A 27,664-nucleotide genomic window follows, 5' to 3' on the forward strand; every position below is an offset into this window, starting at 1 on the left:
TTAGTGAGTCTGTGTGTTATTAGGATTATTACCAGGATGGAGAGGGCGAAGGATCCTAGGTAGGCCTTAATTAGCCCTGTGTGTATTGAGGTTGCGGCTTTGCTTGCGGCTACTTGTAGTTCAGCAAGGCCCTCTGGCCCTATTTTTTTGAGTCAGGAGAGGTCGATCAAGTGTAGGGCAATGTTTTGTCCCTTTTCTAGTAGGTTTTTGGAGAAGAATCGGTGTACTAGGGGGTTGAAGTACCCTAATGCAGAGGAGAAGTTTATGAGGGGGTTTGGTTTGGGGTGAGTGAGGGTGTGTGTTATGTTCGATAGTTCTAGGGCTAGGATGATTCCTAGGATTGTTATGAGGATGGCAGCGGTTTTGGTGATAAGGGGTATGGTTATTGGGGGGGTTTTGGTTGGTGTGATGAAAGAGGTAATGATTATTCCTGCTGTAATGCTGCCTAGGGCGAGTCGGGTTAGGGGGGCGGTGATTAGTGGGTTGTTTTCGTTTATTGATACTATTGGGGGGATTCGGGTTTGTCCAGCTTGGACTAGGATGGTTATGCGGATGCTGTAGGTTGCGGTGAATGCTGTGGCTATAAGGGTTAGGAGTAGGGCTCAAGTATTTAGGTATGATGTGTTTAAGCTTTCGATGATGAGGTCTTTTGAGTAGAATCCGGCTAGGAATGGGGTTCCTATCAGCGCCAGGTTTCCGATGGTTAGGCAGGAAGTAGTGACTGGGAGTATTTTCTGTAGGCCTCCTATCTTTCGGATATCTTGTTCTCCGTTTAGGTTGTGGATGATAGACCCTGAGCATAGGAATAGTATGGCTTTAAAGAAGGCATGGGTTGAGATGTGTAGGAAGGCTAGTTGTGGGAGGTTTAGTCCGATAGTGACTATTATTAGTCCTAGTTGGCTGGATGTTGAGAAAGCAATGATTTTTTTGATGTCATTTTGGGTTAGGGCGCATGTGGCAGCGAATAGGGTTGATAGAGCACCTAGGCATAGGCAGGCAGTTAGGGCTGTCTGGTTGGTGGCTAGCAGGGGGTGCATGCGGATGAGCAGGAAGATTCCGGCTACTACTATGGTACTGGAGTGCAGTAGGGCTGATACTGGGGTGGGGCCTTCTATTGCTGCGGGCAGTCATGGGTGGAGTCCAAATTGGGCGGATTTTCCTGCGGCTGCGAGGATTAATCCTATGAGGGGGAGGATTGGGGTTTGGTGGGGGTGTACGGCTTGTTGGATCTCTCAGGTGTTGAATGTTGAAGCTAGTCATGCTATGCTCAGGATCAGTCCGATGTCTCCGATTCGGTTGTAGATTACGGCTTGTAGGGCGGCGGTGTTGGCATCTGCTCGGCCTTGTCATCAGCCGATGAGAAGGAAGGACATGATTCGTACTCCTTCCCAGCCTACGAATAGGAGGAATATGTTGTTTGCGGTTGTTAGGAGGAGTATGGCAACTAGGAATGTCAGTAGGTAGGTGAAAAATTTTGTTACGTATGGCTCTGAGGCCATGTATCATATGGCGAATTGTAGGATTGATCATGTTACAAATAGGGCGATTGGAAGAAATGTTATTGAGTATTGGTCTATTTTTAGGCTCAGGGGGATTTTAAAGTTTATAATGAATTTTCACTCCCAGTGGCAGGTGACAGATTCTACTCCCGAGTAGATGAATGCGGTTGTAGGGGCTAGGCTAATTAGGAATGCGGTTTTAACAGCGCGGGTGGTGGCTTGTGGGGTGTTTTTAAAGTTTTTAAATAGAAATGGCAGGATGATTGGGGTTAGGAGGATTGTCAGCGTGAGTAGTGTGAGGGAGTTGATTAGTAGTGTGGGGTTCACTACTTTTACTTGGATTTGCACCCAGATGGGTGGTTCCTAAGACCAGTGGATTGCTGTTATCCTTTAAAAGTAAGGGGGCTGAGGTTTTAGGCTCAGATGTAAGAGTTAGCAGCTCTTGTTGGTTAAACCCTCCCCTCGGCAGGTAAGAAGGTTTGAACTTCTATTCTTAGAATCACAGTCTAATGTTTGGTTTAAACTATACTTGCATGAGGGGATTCCGGAGATCAGTTCGGGTTTGAGGATTAGGAGGAATATTGGGATAATGTGGAGTGTTATGAGCAGGTGTTCTCGCGTGGTTGAGTTTTGCATAGATGTGATGTGGGAGGGGATTGAGCCTCGTTGGGTCATTAGTAGTATGAATAAGGTGTAGGAGGCGGTTAGTAGGGTTGCGATTCCTGTTAGGATGATCGTGAAGGCAGATCAGTTGAATAAGGTGATTATAATGGTTAGCTCTGCTATGAGGTTTGTTGTTGGGGGTAAGGCTATGTTTGTTAGATTGGCCAGCAATCATCAGGTAGCTATGAGTGGTAGGAGAGGTTGTAGGCCTCGTGTGAGTAGTAGAATTCGGCTGTGCGTACGTTCATAGTTTGTGTTGGCTAGGCAGAATAGTATGGAGGAAGTTAGTCCATGGGAAATTATTAGGATCATTGCCCCTGAGAATGATCAGTGGGTTTGGATTATTCCTGCGGCGATAACTAGGCCTATGTGGCTAACGGATGAATAAGCGATTAGTGATTTTAGGTCTGTCTGTCGTAGGCAGATTGAGCTAGTCATTAGGGCGCCTCATAGGGCCAGGGTTAGGAAGGGGTAGTGCAGGAGGTTGGACAGTGGGCCCATAAATAGAGTGACTCGTATAATTCCGTATCCTCCTAGCTTTAGTAGTAGGGCGGCGAGGAGTATTGAGCCTGCGATGGGTGCTTCTACGTGGGCTTTTGGCAGTCAGAGGTGTAGGCTGTATAGTGGGGCTTTTACTATGAATGCTATGAGCAGTGCTAGACCTGATAGTATTCCTGTCCATGAGGTGGATAGGGTTGGGTGGGTTAGTTGTAGGGTTGGCAGGTGCAGGGTGCCAATTTTCACGTATAGGTGTATGATTGTGATTAGCAGGGGTAGAGAGCTTACTGGCGTGTAGAATAGCAGGTAGATGCCAGCGCTTAGGCGTTCTGGTTGGTTCCCCCATCGGGTGATTAAGATTAGGGTGGGAATGAGGGTTGCTTCAAATGAGATGTAAAATAGTGCTAGTTCTGTGGTGGAAAAGGCTAGTAGGATGAATGGCTGGACTGCGACTAAGGTTGAGATAAAGATTCGTTTGCGTTGTAGGGGTTCTTGTTGCAGGTGGTTTTGGCTTGCTATGATTATGAGTGGGAGTAGTCAGCAGGATAGTACTAGGAGGGGGGATGAGATTTGGTCAATTCCTGTTCAGTTGGATAAAAATTTGTAGGGGTAGTAGGTTGGGATTAATCACTGTAGGCTTAGGGCAGCGATTAGGAGGCTGTATAAGGTGGTGTTAGTCCATAGAAATTTTGGTGGAGACAGCAGGGCTGTTGGAAGAAGTATGATTGTGGGTAGGATGATTTTTAGCATTGCAGGAGGTTTAGGTTGTGTAGATGGTCGGAGCCATGTGTGCGGGTGGAGGCTACTAGGATGGCCAGGCCTGTGCCCGCCTCACACGCTGAGAAGGTTAGCATGAGAATTGGTACCATGGTGAATGAGGAGACTTGGTTTTCGATGGATCATATTGATAGGCCTACGAATATCGATAATATTATGCTTTCAAGGCATAGTAGGGCGGATACTAGGTGGGTTCGGTGGAAGGCTAGTCCTAGTCCGCTGAAAATGAAGGCTGAGTAGAAGCTTAAATGTAGGGGCGACATAAGAAAGTTACAGGGTTGGCTGTAATCTGCTGGGTCGAAACCAGCTATCTTTTTGGTTAGACTAACTTTCTGTTATTCTGCTCATTCTAGGCCCCCTTGAATTCACTCGTAGGCCAGTCCGAGTGTTAGGAGAAGGAGGATCGCTACAGTTCAGGTGAGGGTCATTAGGGGGGATTGGAGTTGGACGGCTCATGGCAGGGGGAGTAGGAGGGCGATTTCTAGGTCGAATAGGACGAACAGGATGGCTACTGAGGAAGAATCGGACTGAGAATGGTAATCGAGCAGATCCAAGTGGGTCGAATCCACATTCGTACGGTGAGAGTTTCTCTGAGTCGGGGTTTATTTGGGCGAGTCAGAAGTTTAATGCGGTTAGGGCGGCGCTTAGGATTGATGATAGGGCGAATATGAACATGAGTGCGTTCATTGCTCTCCTCTGGGTTTATACCAGATTCTAGAGATTGGAAGTCAATTGTAATTAATATACTAGAAGAGCAAGATCCTCATCAGTAGATGGTTATGTAGAGGAATAGTCAGATGACGTCTACGAAGTGTCAGTATCAGGCTGCTGCCTCGAATCCGAAGTGGTGGTCTGATGTAAAGTGGAACTTGATCAGTCGGAAGAGGCAGACGGTCAGGAAGGAGGATCCGATGATTACGTGGAGTCCGTGGAATCCAGTGGCAACGAAGAAGGTAGATCCGTAGACGCTATCGGCGATTGAGAATGGGGCTTCGTGGTATTCTATTGCTTGTAGGGCTGTGAAGTAGAATCCCAGGAGGATCGTTAGGGTTAGGGCGTGGATGGCGTGTTTTCGGTTTCCTTCTGTGATGCTGTGATGGGCTCACGTTACGGTAACGCCTGAGGCTAGTAGGATGGCTGTGTTTAGTAGGGGGACTTCTATCGGGTTGAGTGGTTTAATTCCTGTTGGGGGTCATTGGCCTCCTAGTTCTGGGGTTGGGGCCAGGCTCGAGTGGAAGAACGCTCAGAAGAACCCTAAGAAGAAGAATGCTTCGGATGTGATGAAAAGGATTATGCCGTATCGTAGGCCTTTTTGGACTGTGGGAGTGTGATGGCCTTGGAAGGTGCTTTCTCGTACAATGTCTCGTCATCATTGGAGTATTACTAGGAGTATTGAGATGAGGCCTAGGGTTAGTAGTATGGATGAGTTGTAGTGGAATCACATGATTAATCCTGAGGTTGTGAGTAGGGCGGCGGCTGCCCCGAAGATTGGTCAAGGGCTTGGGTCAACTATGTGGTATGAGTGTGCTTGGTGTGCCATTAGATGTTTTCTTGTAAGTATAGGCTTAGAAGGAGCACGAAGACGTAGGCCTGGATTATGGCTACTGCTACTTCTAGGATGGTTAGGAGTAGTAGGATGATTATTGTTAGGATGGATACTGCAGGAAGGGTGGGTATTAATGCAATGGAGGCTGTAGAGATGAGTTGGATGAGTAAGTGTCCTGCTGTAAGGTTGGCTGTAAGGCGGACTCCGAGGGCTAGGGGGCGGATTAGTAGGCTGGTTGTTTCGATCAGGATTAGTGCGGGGATTAGGGGTGTAGGGGTACCTTCGGGTAATAGGTGGGCTAAAGAGGCTGATGGTTGGTTTCGTAGGCCTGTTAGTAGTGTGGCGAGCCATAGTGGGAAGGCTAGGGCTATGTTCATAGATAGTTGGGTGGTTGGGGTGAATGTATATGGAAGGAGGCCTAGAAGGTTGATTGTAAGAAGTATGATTATTAGGGATGTAAATATTATGGCTCATTTGTGGCCATTTTTGTTGAGTGGGACTATTAGTTGTTTTGTGATTAGGTGAAGGAGTCATGTTTGGATAGTAGAAAGGCGGTTGTTGATTCATCGGTTGTTTGGGGACGGGAATAGTAGGGCTGGGAAGAGTAGGGATAGTAGGATTAAGGGGATGCCAAATAGATTGGGGCTGGAAAATTGGTCAAAGAAGCTTAGGTTCATGGTCAGGATCATGGTGTGGGTTTGGTAGTGAGGGAGGTCTTATTTGATGGGGGGTTGGTTGTGGTGAAGGCTAGTAGTTTTGGTTGGATGAGGAGTGCTAGGGTTAATCAGGTTATAATTATGATTGAAAATCATGGTGCGGGGTTAAGCTGTGGCATATCATTAAGGAGGGGGAAGTCCCTCTTTGGCTAGCTTAAAAGGCTAGTGCTGTTGCATAGCTTCTTAATGATTAGGATGATGATAGAAGGGACGATCAGGCCTCGAAATGTGGGAGTGGGGTTGATTCTACTACAATGGGTATGTAGCTGTGATTAGCCCCGCAAATTTCTGAGCATTGTCCGTAAAAAATCCCAGGCCGGGTGGTAATGAATGAAGTTTGGTTTAGTCGGCCTGGGATTGCGTCTGTTTTAACTCCGAGCGTTGGGACTGCTCAGGAGTGGAGTACGTCTCCTGCAGTAATGATCACGCGGATGGGGGATTCTATTGGGATAACTACGCGGTGGTCAACTTCTAGCAGTCGGAAGTGGCCGTTGGGTAAGTCTGGGGTGGGCACTATGTAGGAGTCGAATGATAGGTCTTTGAAGTCTGTGTATTCGTAGCTTCAGTATCATTGGTGGCCGATGGCTTTTAGGGTGAGGTCTGGTTCATCGATTTTGTCCATTATGTAGAGGATTTGTAGGGATGGGAGGGCGAGGAGTACCAGGACGATAGCAGGTAGGATTGTCCAGATCAGCTCTACTTCTTGGGCGTCTACAGCATTGGACGAGAGTTTTTCTGTTAGTATGTGGGCTAAAAGGTAGAGAACTAGGCTGCAGATAGCTAGGGCAACGATTAGGGCATGGTCGTGGAATTCAACGAGTTCTTCTATGATGGGTGATGAGGCGTCTTGGAATCCTAGTTGGGAGTGGTTGGCCACATGAGATGTACAGGATTTTTACCTGTGATTTAGTCTTGACAAGGCTATGTAATTGGTTTACTAACGTCTCATAAGAAAGAAGCATGAGCGGTTAATGCAGTTGGCTTGAAACCAGCATGTGAGGGTTCGATTCCTTCCTTTCTTGTACTTGGACGAAGGCCGGTTCCTCGAAAGTATGGTATGGGGGAGGGCAGCCGTGGATTCATTCAACGTTTGTGGTAGTTAGTTCTGGTTGTAGGACTTTTCGTTTGGCCGAAAAGGCTTCTCAGATGATGAATATTAGTATGATTACGGCTACTATTGAGATTAGGGAGCCGATGGAGGAAATGGTGTTTCATAGTGTGTAGGCGTCGGGATAGTCCGAGTATCGTCGGGGTATTCCTGCTAGGCCTAGGAAGTGCTGGGGGAAGAACGTTAGGTTTACTCCTGTAAATATTACCCCGAAGTGGGCTTTTGCTCATGTTTGGTGTAGGGTAAACCCAGTGAGTAGTGGGAATCAGTGAGTAAATCCTGCTAGAATGGCAAAGACGGCGCCTATGGATAGGACGTAGTGGAAGTGGGCAGCTACGTAGTACGTGTCGTGCAGGGCGATGTCTAGGGAAGAGTTTGCAAGAACGATTCCTGTTAATCCTCCGATGGTAAATAGGAAGATAAATCCTAGAGCTCATAGTATTGGGGGGGTCTCATTTGATTGTTCCTCCGTGCAGGGTGGCTAGTCAGCTAAATACTTTGATTCCGGTAGGGATGGCAATGATTATAGTGGCTGATGTAAAGTAGGCTCGGGTATCAACGTCTATTCCTACTGTAAACATGTGGTGAGCTCAGACGATGAATCCTAGGAAGCCGATGGATAGTATGGCTCAGACTATTCCCATGTAGCCGAAGGGCTCCTTTTTGCCTGAGTAGTACGTGACTACGTGTGAGATGATTCCGAACCCCGGTAGGATCAGAATATAGACTTCTGGGTGTCCGAAGAATCAGAATAGGTGTTGGTACAGGATTGGGTCTCCTCCTCCAGCGGGGTCGAAGAATGTGGTGTTTAGGTTTCGATCAGTTAGTAATATTGTAATACCGGCGGCGAGTACGGGGAGTGATAGAAGGAGTAGGATGGCGGTAATTAGTACGGATCAGACAAATAGTGGGGTTTGGTATTGTGAGAGTGCGGGGGGTTTTATGTTGATGGCTGTGGTGATAAAGTTGATGGCCCCAAGGATGGAGGAGATACCGGCTAAGTGGAGTGAGAAGATAGCCAGGTCTACTGAAGCTCCGGCGTGGGCAAGGTTACCTGCTAGGGGAGGGTAGACAGTTCAGCCTGTGCCGGCGCCAGCTTCTACAGTGGATGAGGCTAGTAGGAGGAGGAATGATGGGGGGAGGAGTCAAAAGCTTATGTTGTTTATTCGCGGGAATGCTATGTCGGGGGCACCGATTATGAGGGGGACTAATCAGTTGCCGAATCCTCCGATCATGATGGGTATGACTATAAAGAAGCTTATTACAAAGGCGTGAGCGGTAACGATTACATTGTAAATTTGGTCGTCGCCTAGGAGAGTTCCTGGTTGTCCTAGTTCTGCGCGGATTAATAGGCTGAGTGCGGTGCCGACTATTCCTGCTCATGCCCCGAAGATGAGGTACAGGGTGCCAATATCCTTATGGTTAGTGGAAAATAGTCATCGGTTGATGAAGGTGACGGGTAAGATGGCTGAGTGTTGAAGCGTTAGGCTGTAGTCCTTTTTACAGAGGTTTAATTCCTCTTCTTATCGGCTCTGTAGTGAAATTCATGTTGAGTTGCAAGCTCATCGATGCGCACTAGGGTGCGTCAGGGTCTTTGTAGGCAGAAGCCAATTGGTTTAGGCATTTAGCTGTTAACTAGAGTTTTGTGGGATCGAAGCCCATCTGTCTAGGGAGGCTTTAGCTTAATTAAAGCGTCTGACTTGCATTCAGAAGATACAGGTTAATATTCTGTAAGTCTTAATGTGCAGAAACTAAGAGGGTTTAACTCTTATTTAAGGCTTTGAAGGCCTTCGGTTTGGGGTGTTATCCTAAGTTTCTAGACAATGGCATGTATTATTGGGGACAGGGGAAGTAAGAGGATTGATAGTGAGGCAAGGACCGCAGTAGGTGTGCTTGGGGCTTTGCTAGTGTATCATTGTTTTATGTGGTTAGAGGAGTTGGGGGGAAGGGTAATTGTTGAGTGGTATGCGAGGCGTAGGTAGAAGAAGAGGCTGAGCAGTGATAGCATGGCAATTGCCATGGCTGCTGGTGTTATTTCCTGTTTAGTTAGTTCTTGGATGATAAGTCACTTTGGTATAAAGCCTGTTAATGGGGGGAGGCCTGCTAGGGATAAAAGTACTAGTATTAGGGTGGCGTTTAGCACTGGGGTTTTTGTTCATGAGGTTGTGATCATGGATAGGTTAAGGGCTTTGATTTTGTTAAGGGCTAGGAATACGGCTGATGTTATGATTGTGTATAGGTAGAAGGTAAGTAAGGCCAATTTGGGGCTGTAAACTAGGATGATGGCGATTCAGCCTAAGTGGGAGATGGACGAGAAGGCTAGGATTTTGCGTGTTTGTGTTTGGTTCAGTCCTATTCAGCCTCCTAGTGCTGTTGAGGCTAGGGCCATGGCGGTGAGTAGAGCTGGGTCGAGGGATTTGGATGTTAGTAGGAGCAGGGTTAGTGGGGGGAATTTTATGAGGGTCGAGAGTAGCAGGGCTGTTATTAGTGGCGATCCTTGTAGTACTTCTGGGAATCAGAAGTGAAATGGCACTAGGCCCAGTTTAATAGCGATTGCTGCTGTCAGTAGTAGACAGGAGGTTGGGTGGTTTATTTGTGTGATGTCTCATTGGCCGGTGACTCAGGCATTGGTTATGCTAGAGAATAGGACCAGGGCGGAAGCAGCTGCTTGGGTTAGGAAGTATTTCGTTGCGGCTTCTACTGCTCGTGGGTGGTGGGATTTGGCAATTAGGGGAATGATGGCTAGTGCGTTGATCTCCAGTCCTGTCCAGGCCAGAACTCAGTGGTTGCTGGAAATTGTGATTGTGGTGCCCAAGATGAGGCTGAAGGTTATGATTGGGGTCGCGTAAGGGTTCATTAGTAGAGGAGGGGGTTAAACCATCATTTTCGGGGTATGGGCCCGATAGCTTGATTAGCTGACTCTACTAGAAAATAATATAAGGGAAGTATGGAGAATTTTGATTTCTCTTGTGTGGGTTCAATTCCTACTTTTCTAAGGTCAACAGGAAATGAGAGGGCTGTTATACCTCTATGTTCACTTTATCATAGTGACCCTTTGTAGTTCAGGCACATTTCCTTATGTAAGGAGGTAGGCCTGCATAGCAGATAGGTATGCTGATGTGTCAGAGGCACAGAGCTAGTGTGAGGGGTAGGAAGTTTTTTCATAGTAGGTGCATTAGTTGGTCATATCGGAATCGTGGGTATGAAGCTCGGACCCATAAGAAACCAGAAGATAGTAGGAGGACTTTTGTGGCTAGGATGACGGGGAATAGTTCTGTGGGTGGCCCTAGGGCGCTTGGGTTTAGGAATATGATGGCTGTAAGTGTATTTATTAGCATAATGTTCGCATATTCAGCTAGGAAGAATAAGGCGAAGGGTCCTGCGGCGTATTCAACGTTAAACCCTGAGACTAGCTCAGATTCACCCTCTGTGAGGTCAAAAGGAGCTCGGTTTGTCTCTGCTAGGGTGGATACGTATCATATTATTGCTAGGGGTCATGAGGAGAAAATGAAGTATAGAGGCTCCTGTGCGACGGCAAAGGAGCTGAGTGTGTAGCTTCCGCTTAGTATGATTATTGATAGCAGGATTATGGCCAGTGTCACTTCGTATGAAATGGTCTGTGCTACTGCCCGTAGGGCTCCGATTAGTGCGTATTTTGAGTTCGAGGCTCAGCCTGATCATAGGACTGAGTAGACGGCTAGGCTTGACATGGCTATTAGGAAGAGAACTCCGAGGTTTAGATCTGCTAGGGGAAATGGGAGTGGTAGTGGTGCTCAAGTGGTGAGGGCTAGGACAAGGGCTAGTATTGGTATCAGAATGAATAGAAGTGGGGAAGAGGTAGAGGGTCGGATGGGCTCTTTGGTAAATAGTTTCAGTCCGTCCGCAAATGGTTGAAGTAGGCCAAAAGGCCCGACAACGTTAGGGCCTTTGCGGGATTGTATGTAGCTTAGGATTTTCCGTTCTACTAGGGTTAGGAAGGCTACGGCAATCAGGATTGGGATGATGTATAGGAGGGATATAACGAGGCAGCTTAGTGTTGTTATTTGAATCATGGGTGAAGCTAGGGAGAGGATTTGAACCTCTGGGGAAAGGGCTTAAGCCTTCTGCACTTGCCGGGCTCTGCCACTCTAGCTGGTCCTTTTCTAGGATTGAAAGTGGTGGGGGAAGGCCCTCTTCACGGTTTAGTTGGTTTCACTGCTTAGAGGGGGGGGGCGTGCTTGTGGTATTGGCCCCACTTTCCCGGTCCTTTCGTACTGGGGAGAGTGTGTCATAGATAGAAACCGACCTGGATTGCTCCGGTCTGAACTCAGATCACGTAGGACTGTTAATCGTTGAACAAACGAACCCTTAATAGCGGCTGCACCATTAGGATGTCCTGATCCAACATCGAGGTCGTAAACCCCCCTGTCGATATGGGCTCTTGAGGGGGATTGCGCTGTTATCCCTGGGGTAGCTTGGTCCATTAATCAATTATATTGGGTCTGGTCACTGTTAGCACTTTGAGGGGTAGCTCTAGGTAAAGAGGTATGGTCTTGTTTTTGGAGGATTTGTTCTCCTCCAAGGTCGCCCCAACCGAAAAATATCGACCAGGCTCTGCGATGGTAGTGGCCCCAGTGGGGTTGATTGAGGATTCGCGGTGGTCGTTGATTTTTAAGTTCCACAGGGTCTTCTCGTCTTATGTTCACATCCCCGCTTTTGCACGGGGAGATCAATTTCACTGATTATCTGTGAGAGACAGTTAAGACCTCGTTTAGCCATTCATACAAGTCTTGATTTATGGGACAATTGATTGCGCTACCTTTGCACGGTTAGGATACCGCGGCCGTTAAACCTAAGTCACCGGGCAGGCATCACCTTCAATACTTGTTTAATTTGCTGAAGGCTATGTTTTTGGTAAACAGTCGGGCCTTATTAATTTGCCGAGTTCCTTTCACAGATTTTAATCGCTCTTATAGGCGCTCCTGAGTCGGGTTAACAGGGTTAGTTAATACGTGGTCTTGTAGGGGTTTTTGTATCTGTCTAGGTCTGTTAATAATGTTTCTATGTAAGCTTGCGCCGTTAGAGGGGTGTGGCCCTGAGTTACTTATTTTAGCATTAATTCTCCTATATTCATAGGTTGACCTGTTTGTGATAAGGGAATCATCTTATTTTGGTATTTTTAGGTGGTGGAGCTTTGACGCACTCTTTTTTGATGGCTGCTTTAGGGCCCACGGTAGGATCAGTAGTAAGAATTATCCGCTAGTCGAGGTTGTGTCCTTTTTTAATGGAGCTGTCCCTCCATTAAATAGCTCTTAATCATCTCATTAGGGTTCAGGATGTCCGGTAGGGAGGATTAAGGGGGAACTTAGATTCATTTCACAGGTAACCAGCTATCACCCAGCTCGGTTGGCTTTTCACCTCTACTGACAAGTCATCCCACTCTTTTGCAACAGAGACGGGTTCGCTCTCTTTAACTGCTTGAAAGTAGCTCGCTTGGGTTTCGGGGGGGCAAACTTTAGTTCACTTTGCTTGGTTGTTCTCGCTAAACCATGATGCAAAAGGTACAAGGGTTGATCTTTGCTGTCTGTCGCTTTGATTGTTTCACTGCTATTTCATCTTTCCCTTACGGTACTGGGGTCTCTATCGCGTCTAAGTGTCTTTTCTATCGCCTATACTAAGACTGTAAAATGCTTTAGTTTAATTAGTTTAGTAAATTCTTTAGTTTTGGTGTACTATTTGTGTGGTTGAGCTAGAGGGGGGGCTTCAAGACGATCCGGTCTAGTAGATATCTTTCAGGTGTAAGCTGAGTGCTTTGGTGTTATAGCTACGTCTTGATATTCTAAGTACACCTTCCGGTACACTTACCTTGTTACGACTTACCTCATCTTCAGCGTATTTATGGTATTAGTTATGTGGGATGTGGCTTTTGAGGAGGGTGACGGGCGGTATGTACGTGCCCCAGGGCCGGCTTAAAGTAGGCTCTATTGTCCCACTTTACTGCTAAATCCGCCTTCCAGAAGTGGTTTCACGCTTCTTTCCGTGTGCCCTATGAATAGGGAATGTAGCCCATTTCTTCCACTCCATAGGCTATACCTTGACCTGTCTTATTAGCGGGGTGCTATTGTGTCCACTGTTGTGCTCTCATTCGAGGTGGGCTGGCGACGGCGGTATGTAGGCTGTGTTGGCAAGGGGTGGTTGGGTTAATCGGGGATTATCGATTGTAGAACAGGCTCCTCTAGGTGGGTTTGGGGCACCGCCAAGTCCTTAGAGTTTTAAGCGTTTGTGCTCGTAGTTCTCTGGCGGATACTTCGGTAAAGTAAGTATCAAGATTTAGGGCCAGGCATAGTGGGGTATCTAATCCCAGTTTGGGCCCTGGCTTTCGTGGGTTTAAATCAGTCGTTAGTTCCTAAGATCATCTTAATGGTGTGTTTAGGTGCATCTTGGGCTTATGACAGCTCAGTTGCATTTTGATCTTAGTTAGCTAGGATAGGCATTTTACCACTCTTTACGCCGTGTCAATAGGACGGTTGATTTGGGTTTCTTGTATGACCGCGGTGGCTGGCACAAGATTTACCAACCCTTGAAGGTAGGCTGTTGCTATAACTAAGTCAAGTTTGCACTCATTGCTTAATGCTAATTACTGCTGAATACCCGTGGGGGCGTGGCTTAGCGAGGCGTCTTGGGCTACTACTTGGGTGTGCCTGATACCCGCTCCTCAAGGCCTGTATGGGGGTAGGTGGTCGAGGGCGTTTACACTGGGGCGCGGATACTTGCATGTATATATTTAGCAAAAACCAACCGTAAGGTTAGGACTAAGTCTTTTGTCCGCAGGCATGTTTTATGCCATCTTGGCAACTTCAGTGCCATGCTTTGTGTTAAGCTATGTGGACGGGGGTGTGGTTAGCTGATAGTTGAGTGGTGAGTGAGAGTGAAGTATATGAAATTATTGCTTGTGTTTACTATTTTTAGTACTGGAGTTTCTCTAAGTCCTAGGACTAGGAGGAAATGTTGTTTCATAGTGTGTAGGCGTCGGGATAGTCCGAGTATCGTCGGGGTATTCCTGCTAGGCCTAGGAAGTGCTGGGGGAAGAACGTTAGGTTTACTCCTGTAAATATTACCCCGAAGTGGGCTTTTGCTCATGTTTGGTGTAGGGTAAACCCAGTGAGTAGTGGGAATCAGTGAGTAAATCCTGCTAGAATGGCAAAGACGGCGCCTATGGATAGGACGTAGTGGAAGTGGACACTATTTGTCTGATCCGTACTAATTACCGCCATCCTACTCCTTCTATCACTCCCCGTACTCGCCGCCGGTATTACAATATTACTAACTGATCGAAACCTAAACACCACATTCTTCGACCCCGCTGGAGGAGGAGACCCAATCCTGTACCAACACCTATTCTGATTCTTCGGACACCCAGAAGTCTATATTCTGATCCTACCGGGGTTCGGAATCATCTCACACGTAGTCACGTACTACTCAGGCAAAAAGGAGCCCTTCGGCTACATGGGAATAGTCTGAGCCATACTATCCATCGGCTTCCTAGGATTCATCGTCTGAGCTCACCACATGTTTACAGTAGGAATAGACGTTGATACCCGAGCCTACTTTACATCAGCCACTATAATCATTGCCATCCCTACCGGAATCAAAGTATTTAGCTGACTAGCCACCCTGCACGGAGGAACAATCAAATGAGACCCCCCCAATACTATGAGCTCTAGGATTTATCTTCCTATTTACCATCGGAGGATTAACAGGAATCGTTCTTGCAAACTCTTCCCTAGACATCGCCCTGCACGACACGTACTACGTAGCTGCCCACTTCCACTACGTCCTATCCATAGGCGCCGTCTTTGCCATTCTAGCAGGATTTACTCACTGATTCCCACTACTCACTGGGTTTACCCTACACCAAACATGAGCAAAAGCCCACTTCGGGGTAATATTTACAGGAGTAAACCTAACGTTCTTCCCCCAGCACTTCCTAGGCCTAGCAGGAATACCCCGACGATACTCGGACTATCCCGACGCCTACACACTATGAAACACCATTTCCTCCATCGGCTCCCTAATCTCAATAGTAGCCGTAATCATACTAATATTCATCATCTGAGAAGCCTTTTCGGCCAAACGAAAAGTCCTACAACCAGAACTAACTACCACAAACGTTGAATGAATCCACGGCTGCCCTCCCCCATACCATACTTTCGAGGAACCGGCCTTCGTCCAAGTACAAGAAAGGAAGGAATCGAACCCTCACATGCTGGTTTCAAGCCAACTGCATTAACCGCTCATGCTTCTTTCTTATGAGACGTTAGTAAACCAATTACATAGCCTTGTCAAGACTAAATCACAGGTAAAAATCCTGTACATCTCATGTGGCCAACCACTCCCAACTAGGATTCCAAGACGCCTCATCACCCATCATAGAAGAACTCGTTGAATTCCACGACCACGCCCTAATCGTTGCCCTAGCTATCTGCAGCCTAGTTCTCTACCTTTTAGCCCACATACTAACAGAAAAACTCTCGTCCAATGCTGTAGACGCCCAAGAAGTAGAGCTGATCTGGACAATCCTACCTGCTATCGTCCTGGTACTCCTCGCCCTCCCATCCCTACAAATCCTCTACATAATGGACAAAATCGACGAACCAGACCTCACCCTAAAAGCCATCGACCACCAATGATACTGAAGCTACGAATACACAGACTTCAAAGACCTATCATTCGACTCCTACATAGTGCCCACCCCAGACTTACCCAACGGCCACTTCCGACTGCTAGAAGTTGACCACCGCGTAGTTATCCCAATAGAATCCCCCATCCGCGTGATCATTACTGCAGGAGACGTACTCCACTCCTGAGCAGTCCCAACGCTCGGAGTTAAAACAGACGCAATCCCAGGCCGACTAAACCAAACTTCATTCATTACCACCCGGCCTGGGATTTTTTACGGACAATGCTCAGAAATTTGCGGGGCTAATCACAGCTACATACCCATTGTAGTAGAATCAACCCCACTCCCACATTTCGAGGCCTGATCGTCCCTTCTATCATCATCCTAATCATTAAGAAGCTATGCAACAGCACTAGCCTTTTAAGCTAGCCAAAGAGGGACTTCCCCCTCCTTAATGATATGCCACAGCTTAACCCCGCACCATGATTTTCAATCATAATTATAACCTGATTAACCCTAGCACTCCTCATCCAACCAAAACTACTAGCCTTCACCACAACCAACCCCCCATCAAATAAGACCTCCCTCACTACCAAACCCACACCATGATCCTGACCATGAACCTAAGCTTCTTTGACCAATTTTCCAGCCCCAATCTATTTGGCATCCCCTTAATCCTACTATCCCTACTCTTCCCAGCCCTACTATTCCCGTCCCCAAACAACCGATGAATCAACAACCGCCTTTCTACTATCCAAACATGACTCCTTCACCTAATCACAAAACAACTAATAGTCCCACTCAACAAAAATGGCCACAAATGAGCCATAATATTTACATCCCTAATAATCATACTTCTTACAATCAACCTTCTAGGCCTCCTTCCATATACATTCACCCCAACCACCCAACTATCTATGAACATAGCCCTAGCCTTCCCACTATGGCTCGCCACACTACTAACAGGCCTACGAAACCAACCATCAGCCTCTTTAGCCCACCTATTACCCGAAGGTACCCCTACACCCCTAATCCCCGCACTAATCCTGATCGAAACAACCAGCCTACTAATCCGCCCCCTAGCCCTCGGAGTCCGCCTTACAGCCAACCTTACAGCAGGACACTTACTCATCCAACTCATCTCTACAGCCTCCATTGCATTAATACCCACCCTTCCTGCAGTATCCATCCTAACAATAATCATCCTACTACTCCTAACCATCCTAGAAGTAGCAGTAGCCATAATCCAGGCCTACGTCTTCGTGCTCCTTCTAAGCCTATACTTACAAGAAAACATCTAATGGCACACCAAGCACACTCATACCACATAGTTGACCCAAGCCCTTGACCAATCTTCGGGGCAGCCGCCGCCCTACTCACAACCTCAGGATTAATCATGTGATTCCACTACAACTCATCCATACTACTAACCCTAGGCCTCATCTCAATACTCCTAGTAATACTCCAATGATGACGAGACATTGTACGAGAAAGCACCTTCCAAGGCCATCACACTCCCACAGTCCAAAAAGGCCTACGATACGGCATAATCCTTTTCATCACATCCGAAGCATTCTTCTTCTTAGGGTTCTTCTGAGCGTTCTTCCACTCGAGCCTGGCCCCAACCCCAGAACTAGGAGGCCAATGACCCCCAACAGGAATTAAACCACTCAACCCGATAGAAGTCCCCCTACTAAACACAGCCATCCTACTAGCCTCAGGCGTTACCGTAACGTGAGCCCATCACAGCATCACAGAAGGAAACCGAAAACACGCCATCCACGCCCTAACCCTAACGATCCTCCTGGGATTCTACTTCACAGCCCTACAAGCAATAGAATACCACGAAGCCCCATTCTCAATCGCCGATAGCGTCTACGGATCTACCTTCTTCGTTGCCACTGGATTCCACGGACTCCACGTAATCATCGGATCCTCCTTCCTGACCGTCTGCCTCTTCCGACTGATCAAGTTCCACTTTACATCAGACCACCACTTCGGATTCGAGGCAGCAGCCTGATACTGACACTTCGTAGACGTCATCTGACTATTCCTCTACATAACCATCTACTGATGAGGATCTTGCTCTTCTAGTATATTAATTACAATTGACTTCCAATCTCTAGAATCTGGTATAAACCCAGAGGAGAGCAATGAACGCACTCATGTTCATATTCGCCCTATCATCAATCCTAAGCGCCGCCCTAACCGCATTAAACTTCTGACTCGCCCAAATAAACCCCGACTCAGAGAAACTCTCACCGTACGAATGTGGATTCGACCCACTTGGATCTGCTCGATTACCATTCTCAGTCCGATTCTTCCTCAGTAGCCATCCTGTTCGTCCTATTCGACCTAGAAATCGCCCTCCTACTCCCCCTGCCATGAGCCGTCCAACTCCAATCCCCCCTAATGACCCTCACCTGAACTGTAGTGATCCTCCTTCTCCTAACACTCGGACTGGCCTACGAGTGAATTCAAGGGGGCCTAGAATGAGCAGAATAACAGAAAGTTAGTCTAACCAAAAAGATAGCTGGTTTCGACCCAGCAGATTACAGCCAACCCTGTAACTTTCTTATGTCGCCCCTACATTTAAGCTTCTACTCAGCCTTCATTTTCAGCGGACTAGGGCTAGCCTTCCACCGAACCCACCTAGTATCCGCCCTACTATGCCTTGAAAGCATAATATTATCGATATTCGTAGGCCTATCAATATGATCCATCGAAAACCAAGTCTCCTCATTCACCATGGTACCAATTCTCATGCTAACCTTCTCAGCGTGTGAGGCGGGCACAGGCCTGGCCATCCTAGTAGCCTCCACCCGCACACATGGCTCCGACCATCTACACAACCTAAACCTCCTGCAATGCTAAAAATCATCCTACCCACAATCATACTTCTTCCAACAGCCCTGCTGTCTCCACCAAAATTTCTATGGACTAACACCACCTTATACAGCCTCCTAATCGCTGCCCTAAGCCTACAGTGATTAATCCCAACCTACTACCCCTACAAATTTTTATCCAACTGAACAGGAATTGACCAAATCTCATCCCCCCTCCTAGTACTATCCTGCTGACTACTCCCACTCATAATCATAGCAAGCCAAAACCACCTGCAACAAGAACCCCTACAACGCAAACGAATCTTTATCTCAACCTTAGTCGCAGTCCAGCCATTCATCCTACTAGCCTTTTCCACCACAGAACTAGCACTATTTTACATCTCATTTGAAGCAACCCTCATTCCCACCCTAATCTTAATCACCCGATGGGGGAACCAACCAGAACGCCTAAGCGCTGGCATCTACCTGCTATTCTACACGCCAGTAAGCTCTCTACCCCTGCTAATCACAATCATACACCTATACGTGAAAATTGGCACCCTGCACCTGCCAACCCTACAACTAACCCACCCAACCCTATCCACCTCATGGACAGGAATACTATCAGGTCTAGCACTGCTCATAGCATTCATAGTAAAAGCCCCACTATACGGCCTACACCTCTGACTGCCAAAAGCCCACGTAGAAGCACCCATCGCAGGCTCAATACTCCTCGCCGCCCTACTACTAAAGCTAGGAGGATACGGAATTATACGAGTCACTCTATTTATGGGCCCACTGTCCAACCTCCTGCACTACCCCTTCCTAACCCTGGCCCTATGAGGCGCCCTAATGACTAGCTCAATCTGCCTACGACAGACAGACCTAAAATCACTAATCGCTTATTCATCCGTTAGCCACATAGGCCTAGTTATCGCCGCAGGAATAATCCAAACCCACTGATCATTCTCAGGGGCAATGATCCTAATAATTTCCCATGGACTAACTTCCTCCATACTATTCTGCCTAGCCAACACAAACTATGAACGTACGCACAGCCGAATTCTACTACTCACACGAGGCCTACAACCTCTCCTACCACTCATAGCTACCTGATGATTGCTGGCCAATCTAACAAACATAGCCTTACCCCCAACAACAAACCTCATAGCAGAGCTAACCATTATAATCACCTTATTCAACTGATCTGCCTTCACGATCATCCTAACAGGAATCGCAACCCTACTAACCGCCTCCTACACCTTATTCATACTACTAATGACCCAACGAGGCTCAATCCCCTCCCACATCACATCTATGCAAAACTCAACCACGCGAGAACACCTGCTCATAACACTCCACATTATCCCAATATTCCTCCTAATCCTCAAACCCGAACTGATCTCCGGAATCCCCTCATGCAAGTATAGTTTAAACCAAACATTAGACTGTGATTCTAAGAATAGAAGTTCAAACCTTCTTACCTGCCGAGGGGAGGGTTTAACCAACAAGAGCTGCTAACTCTTACATCTGAGCCTAAAACCTCAGCCCCCTTACTTTTAAAGGATAACAGCAATCCACTGGTCTTAGGAACCACCCATCTGGGTGCAAATCCAAGTAAAAGTAGTGAACCCCACACTACTAATCAACTCCCTCACACTACTCACGCTGACAATCCTCCTAACCCCAATCATCCTGCCATTTCTATTTAAAAACTTTAAAAACACCCCACAAGCCACCACCCGCGCTGTTAAAACCGCATTCCTAATTAGCCTAGCCCCTACAACCGCATTCATCTACTCGGGAGTAGAATCTGTCACCTGCCACTGGGAGTGAAAATTCATTATAAACTTTAAAATCCCCCTGAGCCTAAAAATAGACCAATACTCAATAACATTTCTTCCAATCGCCCTATTTGTAACATGATCAATCCTACAATTCGCCATATGATACATGGCCTCAGAGCCATACGTAACAAAATTTTTCACCTACCTACTGACATTCCTAGTCGCCATACTCCTCCTAACAACCGCAAACAACATATTCCTCCTATTCGTAGGCTGGGAAGGAGTACGAATCATGTCCTTCCTTCTCATCGGCTGATGACAAGGCCGAGCAGATGCCAACACCGCCGCCCTACGAGCCGTAATCTACAACCGAATCGGAGACATCGGACTGATCCTGAGCATAGCATGACTAGCTTCAACATTCAACACCTGAGAGATCCAACAAGCCGTACACCCCCACCAAACCCCAATCCTCCCCCTCATAGGATTAATCCTCGCAGCCGCAGGAAAATCCGCCCAATTTGGACTCCACCCATGACTGCCCGCAGCAATAGAAGGCCCCACCCCAGTATCAGCCCTACTGCACTCCAGTACCATAGTAGTAGCCGGAATCTTCCTGCTCATCCGCATGCACCCCCTGCTAGCCACCAACCAGACAGCCCTAACTGCCTGCCTATGCCTAGGTGCTCTATCAACCCTATTCGCTGCCACATGCGCCCTAACCCAAAATGACATCAAAAAAATCATTGCTTTCTCAACATCCAGCCAACTAGGACTAATAATAGTCACTATCGGACTAAACCTCCCACAACTAGCCTTCCTACACATCTCAACCCATGCCTTCTTTAAAGCCATACTATTCCTATGCTCAGGGTCTATCATCCACAACCTAAACGGAGAACAAGATATCCGAAAGATAGGAGGCCTACAGAAAATACTCCCAGTCACTACTTCCTGCCTAACCATCGGAAACCTGGCGCTGATAGGAACCCCATTCCTAGCCGGATTCTACTCAAAAGACCTCATCATCGAAAGCTTAAACACATCATACCTAAATACTTGAGCCCTACTCCTAACCCTTATAGCCACAGCATTCACCGCAACCTACAGCATCCGCATAACCATCCTAGTCCAAGCTGGACAAACCCGAATCCCCCCAATAGTATCAATAAACGAAAACAACCCACTAATCACCGCCCCCCTAACCCGACTCGCCCTAGGCAGCATTACAGCAGGAATAATCATTACCTCTTTCATCACACCAACCAAAACCCCCCCAATAACCATACCCCTTATCACCAAAACCGCTGCCATCCTCATAACAATCCTAGGAATCATCCTAGGCCCCTCATGTACAGGGCCACACCCCTCTAACGGCGCAAGCTTACATAGAAACATTATTAACAGACCTAGACAGATACAAAAACCCCTACAAGACCACGTATTAACTAACCCTGTTAACCCGACTCAGGAGCGCCTATAAGAGCGATTAAAATCTGTGAAAGGAACTCGGCAAATTAATAAGGCCCGACTGTTTACCAAAAACATAGCCTTCAGCAAATTAAACAAGTATTGAAGGTGATGCCTGCCCGGTGACTTAGGTTTAACGGCCGCGGTATCCTAACCGTGCAAAGATAGCGCAATCAATTGTCCCATAAATCGAGACTTGTATGAATGGCTAAACGAGGTCTTAACTGTCTCTCACAGATAATCAGTGAAATTGATCTCCCCGTGCAAAAGCGGGGATGTGAACATAAGACGAGAAGACCCTGTGGAACTTAAAAATCAACGACCACTGCGAATCCTCAATCAACCCCACTGGGGCCACTACCATCGCAGAGCCTGGTCGATATTTTTCGGTTGGGGCGACCTTGGAGGAGAACAAATCCTCCAAAAACAAGACCATACCTCTTTACCTAGAGCTACCCCTCAAAGTGCTAACAGTGACCAGACCCAATATAATTGATTAATGGACCAAGCTACCCCAGGGATAACAGCGCAATCCCCCTCAAGAACCCATATCGACAGGGGGGTTTACGACCTCGATGTTGGATCAGGACATCCTAATGGTGCAGCCGCTATTAAGGGTTCGTTTGTTCAACGATTAACAGTCCTACGTGATCTGAGTTCAGACCGGAGCAATCCAGGTCGGTTTCTATCTATGACACACTCTCCCCAGTACGAAAGGACCGGGAAAGTGGGGCCAATACCACAAGCACGCCCCCCCCCTCTAAGCAGTGAAACCAACTAAACCGTGAAGAGGGCCTTCCCCCACCACTTTCAATCCTAGAAAAGGACCAGCTAGAGTGGCAGAGCCCGGCAAGTGCAGAAGGCTTAAGCCCTTTCCCCAGCGGTTCAAATCCTCTCCCTAGCTTCACCCATGATTCAAATAACAACACTAAGCTGCCTCGTTATATCCCTCCTATACATCATCCCAATCCTGATTGCCGTAGCCTTCCTAACCCTAGTAGAACGGAAAATCCTAAGCTACATACAATCCCGCAAAGGCCCTAACGTTGTCGGGCCTTTTGGCCTACTTCAACCATTTGCGGACGGACTGAAACTATTTACCAAAGAGCCCATCCGACCCTCTACCTCTTCCCCACTTCTATTCATTCTGATACCAATACTAGCCCTTGTCCTAGCCCTCACCACTTGAGCACCACTACCACTCCCATTTCCCCTAGCAGATCTAAACCTCGGAGTTCTCTTCCTAATAGCCATGTCAAGCCTAGCCGTCTACTCAGTCCTATGATCAGGCTGAGCCTCGAACTCAAAATACGCACTAATCGGAGCCCTACGGGCAGTAGCACAGACCATTTCATACGAAGTGACACTGGCCATAATCCTGCTATCAATAATCATACTAAGCGGAAGCTACACACTCAGCTCCTTTGCCGTCGCACAGGAGCCTCTATACTTCATTTTCTCCTCATGACCCCTAGCAATAATATGATACGTATCCACCCTAGCAGAGACAAACCGAGCTCCTTTTGACCTCACAGAGGGTGAATCTGAGCTAGTCTCAGGGTTTAACGTTGAATACGCCGCAGGACCCTTCGCCTTATTCTTCCTAGCTGAATATGCGAACATTATGCTAATAAATACACTTACAGCCATCATATTCCTAAACCCAAGCGCCCTAGGGCCACCCACAGAACTATTCCCCGTCATCCTAGCCACAAAAGTCCTCCTACTATCTTCTGGTTTCTTATGGGTCCGAGCTTCATACCCACGATTCCGATATGACCAACTAATGCACCTACTATGAAAAAACTTCCTACCCCTCACACTAGCTCTGTGCCTCTGACACATCAGCATACCTATCTGCTATGCAGGCCTACCTCCTTACATAAGGAAATGTGCCTGAACTACAAAGGGTCACTATGATAAAGTGAACATAGAGGTATAACAGCCCTCTCATTTCCTGTTGACCTTAGAAAAGTAGGAATTGAACCCACACAAGAGAAATCAAAATTCTCCATACTTCCCTTATATTATTTTCTAGTAGAGTCAGCTAATCAAGCTATCGGGCCCATACCCCGAAAATGATGGTTTAACCCCCTCCTCTACTAATGAACCCTTACGCGACCCCAATCATAACCTTCAGCCTCATCTTGGGCACCACAATCACAATTTCCAGCAACCACTGAGTTCTGGCCTGGACAGGACTGGAGATCAACGCACTAGCCATCATTCCCCTAATTGCCAAATCCCACCACCCACGAGCAGTAGAAGCCGCAACGAAATACTTCCTAACCCAAGCAGCTGCTTCCGCCCTGGTCCTATTCTCTAGCATAACCAATGCCTGAGTCACCGGCCAATGAGACATCACACAAATAAACCACCCAACCTCCTGTCTACTACTGACAGCAGCAATCGCTATTAAACTGGGCCTAGTGCCATTTCACTTCTGATTCCCAGAAGTACTACAAGGATCGCCACTAATAACAGCCCTGCTACTCTCGACCCTCATAAAATTCCCCCCACTAACCCTGCTCCTACTAACATCCAAATCCCTCGACCCAGCTCTACTCACCGCCATGGCCCTAGCCTCAACAGCACTAGGAGGCTGAATAGGACTGAACCAAACACAAACACGCAAAATCCTAGCCTTCTCGTCCATCTCCCACTTAGGCTGAATCGCCATCATCCTAGTTTACAGCCCCAAATTGGCCTTACTTACCTTCTACCTATACACAATCATAACATCAGCCGTATTCCTAGCCCTTAACAAAATCAAAGCCCTTAACCTATCCATGATCACAACCTCATGAACAAAAACCCCAGTGCTAAACGCCACCCTAATACTAGTACTTTTATCCCTAGCAGGCCTCCCCCCATTAACAGGCTTTATACCAAAGTGACTTATCATCCAAGAACTAACTAAACAGGAAATAACACCAGCAGCCATGGCAATTGCCATGCTATCACTGCTCAGCCTCTTCTTCTACCTACGCCTCGCATACCACTCAACAATTACCCTTCCCCCCAACTCCTCTAACCACATAAAACAATGATACACTAGCAAAGCCCCAAGCACACCTACTGCGGTCCTTGCCTCACTATCAATCCTCTTACTTCCCCTGTCCCCAATAATACATGCCATTGTCTAGAAACTTAGGATAACACCCCAAACCGAAGGCCTTCAAAGCCTTAAATAAGAGTTAAACCCTCTTAGTTTCTGCACATTAAGACTTACAGAATATTAACCTGTATCTTCTGAATGCAAGTCAGACGCTTTAATTAAGCTAAAGCCTCCCTAGACAGATGGGCTTCGATCCCACAAAACTCTAGTTAACAGCTAAATGCCTAAACCAATTGGCTTCTGCCTACAAAGACCATACCCCTTATCACCAAAACTGCTGCCATCCTCATAACAATCCTAGGAATCATCCTAGCCCTAGAACTATCGAACATAACACACACCCTCACTCACCCCAAACCAAACCCCCTCATAAACTTCTCCTCTGCATTAGGGTACTTCAACCCCCTAGTACACCGATTCTTCTCCAAAAACCTACTAGAAAAGGGACAAAACATTGCCCTACACTTGATCGACCTCTCCTGACTCAAAAAAATAGGGCCAGAGGGCCTTGCTGAACTACAAGTAGCCGCAAGCAAAGCCGCAACCTCAATACACACAGGGCTAATTAAGGCCTACCTAGGATCCTTCGCCCTCTCCATCCTGGTAATAATCCTAATAACACACAGACTCACTAATGGCCCCTAACATCCGCAAATCCCATCCCCTACTAAAAATAATCAACAACTCCCTAATCGACCTACCCGCCCCCTCCAACATCTCTGCCTGATGAAACTTCGGCTCCCTTCTAGCCATCTGCTTAGCCACACAAATCCTAACAGGCCTGCTACTAGCCATACACTACACCGCAGACACTTCACTCGCCTTCTCCTCAGTAGCTCACACATGCCGAGACGTCCAGTACGGATGGCTCATCCGCAACCTCCACGCCAACGGTGCTTCGCTCTTCTTTATCTGCATCTACTTACACATCGGACGAGGCCTCTACTACGGCTCCTACCTATACAAAGAAACCTGAAACACAGGAGTAATCCTCCTACTCACCCTAATAGCAACTGCCTTCGTAGGGTATGTCCTACCATGAGGACAAATGTCATTCTGAGGGGCCACCGTAATCACCAACCTATTCTCAGCCATCCCGTACATTGGGCAAACTCTAGTAGAATGAGCCTGAGGAGGATTCTCAGTAGACAATCCAACCTTAACCCGATTCTTCGCCATCCACTTCCTACTGCCCTTCCTAATTGCAGGAATCACCCTAGTCCACCTAACCTTCCTACACGAATCAGGCTCAAATAACCCACTAGGAATCGTATCAGACTGCGACAAAATCCCATTCCACCCATACTTCTCCATTAAAGACAGCTTAGGGCTTACCCTAATAATCACCCCTCTAATAGCACTAGCCCTATTTTCACCGAACCTCCTGGTTCTTGGAATCCTAGTTGGGAGTGGTTGGCCACATGAGATGTACAGGATTTTTACCTGTGATTTAGTCTTGACAAGGCTATGTAATTGGTTTACTAACATCTCATAAGAAAGAAGAATGAGCGGTTAATGCAGTTGGCTTGAAACCCATCCCCAGTGGTGCAAGTGCACTCTCTGAACTCACTTAAGTGCATTCCCAGTGGTGCCAGTGCACTCTCTGCACTCACTGCACTGCATCCCCAGTGGTGCCAGTGCAATCTCTGGACTCACTGCAGAGCATCCCCAGTGGTGCCAGTTCACTCTGTGGACTCACTGTAGTGCATCCCCAGTGGTGCCAGTGCACTCTCTGGACTCACTGCACTGCATCCCCAGTGGTGTCAGTGCACTCTCTGGACTCACTGCAGTGCATCCCCAGTGGTGCCAGTGCACTCTCTGGACTCACTGCACTGCATCCCCAGTGGTGCCAGTGCACTCTCTGCACTCACTGCACTGCATTCCCAGTGGTGCCAGTGAAGTCTCTGGACTCACTGCAGTGCATCCCCAGTGGTGTCAGTGCACTCTCTGGACTCACTGCACTGCATCCCCACTGCTGCCAGTGCACTCTCTGGACTCACTGCACTGCATCCCCAGTGGTGCCAGTGCACTCTCTGGACTCACTGCACTGCATCCCCAGTGGTGCCAGTGCACTCTCTCGAGTCACTGCACTACATCCCCAGTAGTGCCAGTGCACTTCACTGGACTCACTGTACTGCATCATCGGTGGTGCCATTGCACTCTCTGGACTCACTGAATTGCATTCTCAGTGGTGCCAGTGCACTCTCTGGGCTCACTGAAGTGCATCCCCAGTGGTGCCAGTACACTCACTGGACTCACTGCACTGCATCCCCAGTGGTGCCAGTGCACTCTCTGGACTCACTGCACTGCATCCCCAGTGGTGCCAGAGCACTCTCTGGACTCACTGTAGTGCATCCCCAGTGGTGCCAGTGCACTCTGTGGAGTCACTGAAGTGCATCCCCAGTGGTGCCAGTGCACTCTCTGGACTCACTGCACTGCATGTCCAGTGGTGCCAGTGCACTCTCTGGACTCACTGTACTGCATCCCCACTGGTGCCAGTGCACTATGTGGACTCACTGTACTGCATCACCAGTGGTGACAGTGCACTCTCTGGACTCACTGCAGTGCATCCCCAGTGGTGCCAGTGCACTCTCTGGACTCACTGCAGTGCATCCCCAGTGGTGCCAGTGCACTCTCTGGACTCACTGTACTGCATCACCAGTGGTGCCAGTTCACTCTCTGGACTCACTGCAGTGCATCCCCAGTGGTGCCAGTGCACTCTCTGGACTCACTGCAGTGCATCCCCAGTGGCGCCAGTGCACTCTCTGGACTCACTGCACTGCATCCCCAGTGGTGCCAGTGCACTCTCTGCACTCACTGCACTGCATCCCCAGTGGTGCCAGTGCACTCTCTGGACTCACTGCACTGCATCCCCAGTGGTGCCAGTGCACTCTCTCGAGTCACTGCACTAAATCCCCAGTAGTGCCAGTGCACTTCACTGGACTCACTGTACTGCATCATCGGTGGTGCCAGTGCACTCTCTGGACTCACTGCACTG

At 47.8% G+C, this 27,664-nt stretch overlaps 2 long non-coding RNA genes across 2 annotated transcripts in view; one reads left to right on the top strand and one right to left on the bottom strand.

The window, feature by feature from the left end:
- LOC310904896 lies at positions 1 to 26,048 on the bottom strand. The gene is made up of 2 exons (XR_014588676.1): positions 23,392 to 26,048; positions 1 to 9,901 (listed from the first exon to the last, which is right to left on the bottom strand). It is a non-coding gene; the product is annotated as an uncharacterized lncRNA (long non-coding RNA).
- LOC310904897 overlaps positions 1 to 27,664 on the top strand; it is a 77,062-nt gene that overhangs the window by 885 nt on the left and 48,513 nt on the right. The gene's annotated exons all lie outside the window — the stretch shown is intronic.

This window comes from Anser anser (assembly GCF_964211835.1).
Source record: "Anser anser genome assembly, chromosome: 10".
In the NCBI taxonomy this organism is placed as follows: Eukaryota; Metazoa; Chordata; class Aves; order Anseriformes; family Anatidae; genus Anser; species Anser anser.